The sequence below is a fragment of the Hippocampus comes genome, unplaced genomic scaffold (assembly GCF_001891065.2).
Source record: "Hippocampus comes isolate QL1 unplaced genomic scaffold, H_comes_QL1_v1.1 scaffold232, whole genome shotgun sequence".
In the NCBI taxonomy this organism is placed as follows: domain Eukaryota; kingdom Metazoa; phylum Chordata; class Actinopteri; order Syngnathiformes; family Syngnathidae; genus Hippocampus; species Hippocampus comes.
Genome location: NW_017804902.1, coordinates 80,002 through 91,107, shown reverse-complemented (window position 1 = coordinate 91,107; position 11,106 = coordinate 80,002).

The following is an 11,106-nucleotide window of genomic DNA, read 5'->3' as shown; positions in this document are numbered from 1 at the left end:
CACGCTTATTGCTGCAACTTGCGCCAGATCGCCAACAAAGCGGCACAAGTCCGGTCGCTGTGTTATGCCGTGTTTTCATTCGCAACTGTTCTAATTGTAGGCTGCGTTGGCACTACGTTCCCGGCGGACGCAACAGCTCCTTCCAGACCGCTTTGGACAAAACGTGTTGGAGGGCACGATGGGCAAAGTTAACCAACCATAATTGTGACGGATGCCCGGTGAGATTTTTAAACTGTCAAAAAAATTTGCCACGACAGTCAAGAGAAACCTCATCAGCCCGAGCAAAATGGGGTGACTGCAACTAAACCTTACGGTAAATGATAAGGGCTAATCAAAACTCGGAAGCGCTCGGATAGTCCTTTCAAATTGGGTCATGTTCTCCCGTGTGCGTTCGGTATGACTCGCATTTTGTGTCTCATCTCCTCTGCATGTTTAGGTACAAGAGATGGATTTATGAGTGAGTTGTTGATAGAAAACTCATACCGGATACCCGTATACCACTTTACGGTACGGGAACAGTACGCTCTTACTTGGTGAGTTTTGTCCACAATTTATAATCCGACAAAGCACAGTAGGGATAAATCCGATTAGCTTTACTATTAAGTGCAATAAATAATATTAGCTAGCTAGCTCTTTAGCTAGCTGTCACTAGGATTAAAAAAAAAATGCGATGCGAGGAAAAAATACAAGGCTGTAAAATATGTATTTTACAGCCTTGTATGTTAAATTCGACGGTTTGACACCGTCGAATTTATAATCCTTCATTTAACTTGATTAATTTCCCTGTCCTGTCGATCCTAAGAATGTCTCCTGTGGCTTGCGTTAATTTGATCTCACAAGGGGAGCCTCCTGTATAATATCCACTTCAATTCGCAGTGCTTCCACGACATTTTTTTTTCTCCTGTCTGCTTCAATTTAGTCGAACGCTTAAACAGATGGAATTTGGCTGGGGCCTTTGCTAAACAAACCATTTGGGGAAGACGAAAAGATAATATCAGTAACCAAACAATTGCACTGCCTTCTTTGGTAGCAGTGACCTTTGATCTTGCGGCAACGCAGACATAACCCCAGAGGAGAAAGCCATATTTGAAATCCTCATGAATAAATGACATTAGCTGTCATCGACGGACAGCCCGTATGACGAACCTCCCCCCGTGTTCCATCATGGAGACCACGACCACTTCTGTGGCCCGCTCTTACAATGAAGCCTCGTTTTATGTTGGCCATTGTGCAATTCCACTCGACGCCAACTAGAAAGAGCGAGGGAAAGAGAACACGTACAGCAGACGCTGCACCGATCTCCCGCTCCCTCCTGCCCTCACTTGTGAACAAGACTCCAAGATATTTAAACTCCTCCATGTCACACGTTACAAATTATGTTCGTGCAATAAACCCCAGTTCGCTTTGCGTAGGAGTGCATATTTCCAAGATGCCGGGAAGTGAGTGAAAATGCTCAAATCAGGTTGGCAACTTCAAATTCAACCTCAAATGGAACATTTTCATTCATGAGCATTGGCCACGAGGAATAAGAGAACATCTCTCACTGGGTTCTGCGTATTTACTGGTTAGGCGTTGCATTGTTTTAGTTTGTCAGGTGAATGCTTTGACAACTTGCAAGAGTTACTGTACGATAACAACGTTACAACACAACACGGGGGATTCAGGGGCCCTGCGCACAGCCCAGAGGCAGGTGTTCGTCTCACCCAGGAGGCCCCCTGGCACCAAAAAAAACCCACACACACGTTGTTACTGTATGCATACACACACGCTCGTAACCTCATGAGAGCCTGTGAGCCAACTCATTGACATGGCAGCGCAACACACTTTAACACGCACAAGCAAATACACAACCTGCCACTGGAGGAACAACCTCTGCCCCAGTCGAATAGGTACAAAATAAAACAAAGTGACTGACAGGAGACAGCAGTGCAGCAGGTAATTGCAACTGCTGTGCATTTGCGCGGGTTGCGTAACGAGTCGACGTCATTCCCGCTCCGTTTACGATCCGGCTTGCATGCGGCCATTTTGAAATGTCACTTTCGAGTAGCGAAAAAGACTTCCACAAAGGGCACATGAGCGGGTCCTCTATTTTCATCTCGATGCCTGCTCGTCAGGCGAGTGTTGGTCCACTCAAAACCATCTCGAGACTCCATTTTGAAAGACTCGGTCTTTCTGTCAAGAACGGTCGAGACCAGCGCTGCTGTTTTTCGGCTTCATGATTGTAATAACAAAGAGAAGCACTTGGCAAAGTAACAAATGCCTTCAGTTCATGTGTTACTCACCTTCCACCCCCACAACCACCTTAATGACTTCAACCTTTGCGGTGTTGAGTTGTGACTGAGACCCCTACCGTGCAGGTCACAAAATCCTGCACTCTCTCATGTTTCTTAAAAAGTTCTTTCAAACATCATGATTTTAATACAAATAAAATGTTATTTTTGCAAGAATTGAGCTGAAAACAAATTCCAGAATCCCAAAAGTCTTGATCTTGTCGTTCTGGTCTCATGCAAGTCTTGGGACTGTATTCTTGTAGACGGCGCACGGTACACTCGGGTGAAGCAACGGATACATTTTGATTTCCATGCCGGTGGAACCCTCATTTAGCCTGTTTGGGAATTTGCTCGACTGCCCAGCTGAGATTCCGGCGGACCGAGGGCATTTTCTTTTACATGCTCCTGGCAATTTAGTGACTAAAAGTAGACTAAAGACGGGACCAGCTCAAAGGAGGTCTAAGTTGTGGCGCAGGTAATGTAACTGAGATGCCGGCAGACCGTTTCTGAGCTCTGCGGATGTCATCATATTTCTTTCCTAAATAAAACAACAGCGTGCATCGAACCCTCCCACTTACTTATTCTCGAAGCTTGGTCTCTTGCACATGGGACCGTTAGCATAATACAACATTTCCTTCAACCAGCGAGTTGCCAGTTGTGTGAGCCAGGAGTGCGTATTTCGACTTTAGTTGCTTCATGAGTTGTCCCACATTCAGAAGTGTCATCTGTCACGTATGTCGATCCGTCGACACAGCCCAGCTAAGCGCAATGTTCCATGCTTGAAATGTGAACGCGGCATTCGTGTCTCTATGTCTTCTGGAGAAGGGATGGAATGGACTGAGATACTCGTCAAAGTTGATGGAGCATAAAGCAGAATATATAGAGCTAAGTCACTCGTGCGAAATGGCTACTCTCGGGGCGCAGGGCGGAGAAAAATGGTCCACGGTTTGAGAATCAGAGTTCATTGTTGTTGGGAGATTGGAGAACACAATACATGTGAAATGAGGAATACATTTTGAAAATTCAGGTGCAGCGCAATGAGCCCAAGCGCTCGCAAGGCTAATTGTGAGTATATGCACCGATTCTTTGTCTCTTATGCCAAGTGAAAACAAACTTTTCATCCGGCGCAATGATTGTTTTTCTTTTGAGTCCAAACAGCGCTCCCGAGAAGCAAAATGTTCCAGTCTGCTCTTTCCGCACTGTTCAGTCAAATCACTGATTGCGAAGCCAAAGTCACACAGGAGAGAGAAAGAGAATATTTGTCCTGGTTTACGGTGCGTCACGAAGAAAATTATCCGTGTGCTGAAATAACATTGTGTGTCAACTTCCTGCAGTCATGTGCGGGGTTTTTGGAGACAGGCGAGGTATGTTAAGAAACGCGTTGTGCGACGTCAACGCTCAAACGGCGAATTAGTGTGTAGGCGGGGTCAAAGGCCAACCACTTTCATAAAGAAACACATTCGCCGCTGAACAGTCCCACATCATCCCCCACCCTCCAATGCAGAACTCAAGTTTACCTCTGGAAAAAGCGCACCAATAAACAGGACTGCTTTCTGTCATTGGAAAAGACACGCCCAAAGGCTTGTGCACACGCCCCTACAGAATATCTCGAGAGAGCGGTACAAATGTATTTGATAACATAACAGTTGCATTTGTAATTTCACAACATCCCTAACTCACGATGGTATGTAGTGAAATATGATAATTGGGCTCCAATGACGTGCGTAAATGGGATGGATGGATGCTCAAGTCAAGTGATTAAAAATAAAGTGTGAATGGCATCATCAAATTGTGGAATATGATGGAAGAATTCCATCATCTATGACACACCGACTGTTTTTGCTGACGCTCGATCTACATTCGGAACCTCATCATTGATATTCTTCGAGCGAAGGACAGCCGCTTTGTGTCAGGTTGCTGTTATCCGACCGCACGCAGCAGGACTTTCCAACTTTCTGATAGATGCGGCTATCTTTGTCAGGATAAAGAGATAATGAGATCTTTTGAGTCAGCCTGGGAGAGCAGAACCTCCCAGCCCCCCCCTCTCAAAGAAAAATCCAGGGGCAGCCACGGGTCAAACCTCTCGGAGTGATTTATGTTCTTCCTTATCAACCATAATGAGTGTTCTTACAATTAAATGGAGACACGCTATCAGAACCAAGCACCGTGTCAGCGTCGACCCTCGCGGAAACGAGTCTCCATAATGACGACCTGGGTGAGCTCTGGGGTTTGTGTTTTTAATAGGCGGAAATCACAGTTTGGCGCGCCACAGCCGAGGCTTGTTACGCAGCCTCGGAGTACGGCTCTCACCTCGTTATTGTCGGGAATCAACTTGTTTGCGTGTTTGGGGGGGTCGGCACAAACATACTGCTGCACACTTTGAAGTGTTTTAGTATCCTTGTAAATCGCACTTCTTAGTACTTCTCATGACCCCCCGTGTAAAAAAAAAATATATATATATTTTTTTTGTGGCTAAGTTTGATGACCATTCCCGTCATCAACGTCCCAGCGATTCTGCTGCTTTCAGTGAATGATTCATAACACATGCGCACATCCAAATGCCTTTGCACTTTGTCAATATATTCCTTTTATCGTTTGGTGTTTCTCAATGCTTGATGCGATTCAAATATGTGTAATGTCGTATGGCATGAAATACGGCGTCTGACTTATGAGCGATTCAAGAGAGCTGAGCTCCCAGGGAACCAATAATTCACAATATATTCACAGGGGTTGTTAAAACATCGCCAAAAAGCATTCACTTTAATTTTGAAATATTTTCATGGTCACCCATGTTGCGTGTTATTTAGGTTATAAGGAAAACCCGCCACTGCTCAGTGATAAAGCGTGTCAAGACGATTCCCATGATCAATGGCTTTGGTGATGTTTTCTTAAAGCGCCACCACAGAGTGAACTTGATGACCTCACTTTGACTACTGACTATTTTGAAGGCAGAAAATTGATTTCCCACCTACGTATATTAATGATATTGCTAACTTTGGCCAGGAGCGTTCATCATTCTGTTCCAGGCTTGAACTCGATTCCCCGAACTTCACCGCTGCTGCCCTTTGATAGTCAGCAAGCAATTGTTCCTCGTATAATAAGCACAGGACGTGTTTGCTCCACATTCATCATTGTTCCGCGTAGTCCCTGACATCTCTTGTAATTTTCCAACTCGAGAGATGCTACTGCCATGTGTCTGACCAAAGCTTGTATGGAGCGAGTACATAAAGCCAAAAAAAACCCCAAAAATTTGGAAAACCACTTTTGTTCTGATCAGTGTATCTCAGCAATTTGTGGCAGCTACGCGTTCATAACGATAACGCGTTTGGATCCCTTGATTTTGGCTCTTACTGTTGTCAAGCAAAATCCACCAAAGCGATTGGTTGTTCGCCCACTAATAGGCAACATGCATGAGCCTTGCTGGCGCTGAGAGGTTTAAAATGAAAAGCGAACCAGTCAGCGTCACGTAAACAACCTCTTAGCCTGCTAAATGTACGCAAATACAGTAAAAACAGCATCACCGATCTGCAAAGGGCTTTGACTGTCTTGGTCGTGGATTAAGACTAAATGCTGCATAACAAGAAAAAAATAAAATAAAATGAAATGACACCATTATAAAGGCCCCGCAGAGAGCCACTTCTTTGAGAGTTTGTCTTATTCATCTCTGGAGAAGTAATCTGGGAGGACGAGAGCAAAATGACATTACATTGATGTATGTCATGTCTTTTCGGGCTTTCATATGGGGCTTTCTGCATCCTCCCGTGACTCACCGCCGCCCCTTATCTCATATTTTCTCCGTTTGCAGGCCTGTAGGAAGCACGGTGCTCTTCAACCTGGACCCAAGCTCAAGCCCGAGCCATCTATTACGGGTCAGTCAGCCATAGCAGATATTTGCTCATAACTCACTCCGAGGCAATTCGCTCCTCCAACAGCATTTAGCCAGCTAATAATGATTTAACAGACAGCTTTCCGCAAAAGATAAACAGTAGCCTCCGTCTTGACAAGGGAAGCGACTAATTATATCTTAGAACGCAGCAAAGAGGCGGAGTGTCTCCACACGAGGAAATAACCGCGTGCACATGTCTTCCATATGGCGTGCTGAGCCCCCCCGGGCGACAAGACAAAAGCAAAGTCGGAACTTCCCGGGGAGTTGCGTACGAGTCAACTTTGATCATTTGAGGCGAGCAAACTCATCCTAACGAGCTTTGATTCCATTTCTGATCTTAGAAAAAAAAATCCCTTACCATAAATATATATATATATATATATGCAGCCTTCCTTCTGTTTAAAAATACATTTTTTTCCACAATGCATGCTGACTTTGTGTCGTGCCCACAGTATGACATTTTGGCGCTCTTTGTATAAGCAAAGGTTCCCAAGCAGGATGTCCCCCAAGCATTTACAAGGTTCAGTATTGACCTTAGGATGTTTGTCGTAAAGTGCCGGATAGCGGAGCGGCACAGCGGTGCGGAATTTCGGTTTCCTCACACAGTCAGAGTCTTTCGTTGAAGACTATGTGTGTTTTTCCTCCCAGGTTTTGTCACTTTCTCCCACGGTCCCCTCTGTGTTTCTAAGGCGGCAAGGGTGCCATCTCGTATAAGAGCCACAATGTCAAATCAGCAACAGGTTACTCGCATATGTTCTACGCTCACCTGTCAAAACATGGCGTGCAGCTGTTCCAATGAAACTCATACAGAAAGTAGAGGTAAATCACAAGGTGTTTTGCAAAGTTAAACAAATATATATAATGTGCGTATTATCATGGGTGTCATTTGTAGTTGTGCACAGCATCATATTGAGAGCGCGTATTGATTCACAATTTGGTGAAGTTCAAGCCACTGCAATACTTTATTTACTGTCGTCAAAGTGCTCGCTTGCGGTTCTGATTCAATGGCCAGTTTGTGCTTTTCGCCATTTCTAACATTTTTTTTTTCTTCAGTAAACTGTAAGAAATACCGCGGCTGTATTTTGAAATGAGTTTGGCTAAGTAAGAGATGCAGAGAGATGAAAAATGACAAGCAAAACGTCGCTTTTGATGATGGAATGTTGTGATAAAATTGCGGTGTAGGATTTCAAGGGAGCACCTCACTGCGCTGTCAATTAAAAGTGAGCGTCATCTTTGCAAAATAAGGGATGGGAGTGATGTGATGGGATCACAGTATGTTGCGTAGCTGTACCTAATGTTGCGGACGGTGAGGGCAACTACATTTTACTGTAACCTGGCTCTATTCATTCTGACGATAATTCCACTGAGTTTCTTTTCCTCCTCCATTTTCTTACTTAGTGCGTATTTACTTATACTTATGGTCCATTTTTTCGTGTCTTTTTTTTTTCTGTTTACATTTCACATGAAACTGTATGTTTTTAACTATAAGCGCACCAAAACACGGACACCCGCAAAATGGCGACAAAGCCACAGAGAAATTTAAAGCGCATCGATTTCGATTTTTATTTCCGCGACGCCGAGATTTACTAATTCTAACAGACCCATGACGGTGATTAATCACAGCTCATGTTTTTTTTTGTTGTTGTTTTTTTTTTTTTTTAATGGATGTGGTTGAAGTGAAGACAATATTGAAGAGGTAGTGCAGCATGTGTTTCCTACTGGCTGCTCTTTCTTCACACACATTCTTGGTTAGGGCTGTCTTGTTTGCCTCGATAAAAATCTTTTTGCGCATGTGGACCGCAGCTTCCATGCTGTGCTGCGGGAATCTGAGAAGAACAGTCAAGTGAACAGACGAATACTTGGAAGTGAAACGTACGCTTTCCGAGGAGACAGCCCAAACGGTTCCATCCTTCAGAACCTGTCCATGCATATCGTAGCCTTGGAAGCAGTTGGAGCTGGACTTCGCAGCGTGCCGACTGCAAATAGCCGTTCAGAATTATGTGTTTATTGTTCACGGTTTTTGGTTTATTCCAGATGGTCTGCGGCATCGCGTATGCGTGTACCCCGCATGATCTGCAGAGCAGCGAATGTGTGCCATTGAGCCAATAGTTTCTTGTCATACCACTTTGTTATGACCCATTTCAAAATTAAGTTTTTGCTAAAATAGCTTTAACTACTTTTGGAGAGATATTTTATTGTTTTGTCTTTTGATTTTGATTTTTTTTTTTTTTTGTTCAATGTGGATCAGTCATTTAAAGCTTGACGGGTTGCTTCCAGGCACGTTCGATGAGTGATCCTTTCCAGGTTTCCCTCAGTGGGATACAACTAATCAATTCAAGTTGATTCTAAATTTTTTGAATCCTCCTTGTAGCCCAGCTACATTTTTGTCTTTGAAAGCCAATTAGCATTGATTACAGAGATTCTTGCCCTCAGCCCCTAAAACAGAGGGCAGGCCAGTTCTCTGCATATTTAACCTTCACTACTTAAGCGTGACCCGGGGGGGCAAATAACACATCGCACGACGATTACGTATTTGCTTTAGCAAATGTGGATCAGATGAATGCTTTGCTTTTTTGCTTCATCATTGTCAACAATCCAGGAATTATATTAAAAGAACACATATTCTCATATGTACGTACACATTTTGATATGATTTTAAAAAATCCCCAAGTGTCTCTGACATGCTATTGCGGTTCGAAAAAAATGAGATCATATTCACAACACGGTAATGTCCTGCATGTCGCATTTGGAGAATCTCGTATTCATTTGGAGAGACCAAGCGAAGCACAACGCAACGGCAACGCTCCTCTGAGGTGTCTTATTGAGTTATTGGATTTGTCAGGCCGTTCCCCTCTCCAGGGCCCGGTCATTCCCTCTATCTGCTCCTAACTATGATAAACACACCCGCGCTCATTTGACCTCAACAACAGATTCAGTCTCGCGCTTATGACCAACTCTTGACAGTGAGAGAAAATACCCAGGGGTGACGAGGGTGGAGGGACTGGTGGGAGTATGAAGTGAGGAGGGTCAGCGAGTGTTAGGTGAAGAGTTGGTGCTGCGGGGGTCTGCCTGGTGGGCTTGTGAGAAGTACTGACAGACTAATTAGGACTTTCCTGTGTGATGCTTTATTTTTATATTTACTCCAGAGCATCAGAAGGCCAAACGACCCTCTGACCAGGCCATCTCGCTCTCACGCACACGCACACGCACAAAACAAGTCATCTCTGTTGCAAGAGGAAAACGACAACCAAGCACGTGACCAGAGAAGTGGTCATTTGTGGTGCCCTCTGCTGGCAGCATCAGGATACTGTACTGTCATATGTTCTAGGAAACTTCCACAAATGATTTTTTTTTACTTTACCTGAGACCAGATATGCCCAAAGTCGGTCCTCAAGGGCCGCTGTGCTGCGAGTTCTCCAGCTCTCCCAGGAGCAACACACCTGAATCAAATCATCAGGATGACCTGAAAGCTGCTTCGGGGCTGGCTGATGAGCTGATCATGTGCATCAGGTGTGTTGCAGCCGGGAGGGATGGACAACGGACATGCCTGCCTTAGACCAGTTGTTGCTTTTCTATTCCATTCTTATTCTTATTCTTATTTACAATTATGTTAAACGACACTTAAAGTACAACAGCACTATCACATTTGCAGTAAAATATCGTGTACACGTTTCAGTGAACATCAGGGTTCAAATTAAGGGACAATATATTTTAAATGTGATTGGGATAGTGTGCTATTTTTATTTATGTGCCATGAAATGAGTCAGTAAATGTCTTCATTTCCTTCACCCGTAGCGAAGGTCATTAACTGTTATCACCGCCAGCCGATTTGGCCCCAAGAAAAATAACAGGATCACTCCTTTCTGCGATGTCACAACTGGCACTTATGGCTCCGCTGTAAGGGATGAAACGGGAGCAAAGGAGGACATTGAATCATGTTATTACGAAGTAACAGTGAGAAGTCAAATTCAAGGTTGATTGGTGGGAGGACACTGTTTATATTGCTTTTTTTTTTTAACGTAACCGTCTGCATATTTATGTAGCAATCTCTATTTAACTCAGACCACAGTGCTTTCCTAACCCTTACGAAGTACTTATTTTAACCTAAACTATAATATTCCCTGAAATCAAACAAAGTGGTAATTGTGTCTGAGCTCAAGTCAGACACCGACTACTGCACACAATACAAACTTTTAAACTATGATTTCATTGTTTATGGAGAACAAGTTAGATGACCTGGTCATTAACTGTGGGGCTCTGATGTCCCCATAAATAAATCGATGGAAGAATAACTTTAAATATACTCTGTGTAAGTTTGCTGGAACATCGACAAATCTGAATCACTTGCCGTTGGTGATGCAAAAATGGTTTTATTTATGTTATTGGTAAGTAAAAGTCAGAAGTTAACAAAACAAAACAAAAAAAAGAAGATGGGCTCCAAGTGCCCGGTCAAGATCAATGCATTTTAATGTGACCCGTATTGCTATGAATTATTCATTGTGTAATAAACAATGTCCTTAGAGTCCGTGTGATCTACCTTTTTGAGGCGGCGCATTACTCATAGGCATATGATGGCCTTAAATTCATACCTGGGGAAATATGACATGCATCTCCTGAGCTTTCCTTTATTTTTGGCTCTGGATGAGGTTTCTTAAATGTGTTTAAATTATACACCGCTTCATTAAAACAAGGGTCCTCGTTCAATATTGTTCATTAAAATTCATTTAACGATGCGTGACCAACTCTCCAGGGAGCTACCCATGGAAGTCGCAGACAAAATACAATTTTGGTTAGGAAAGGGGTAGATCAGGGGGGTTGACGGATCATCGATCCATCCATCCATTTTCTAATTGGTTTATCCTCGGGAGGGTCGCGGGTATGCTGGAGCCTATCCTAGTTGTCTTTGGGCAGTCGGTGGGGCACACCATGAACTGCTTTACCAGCCAATCG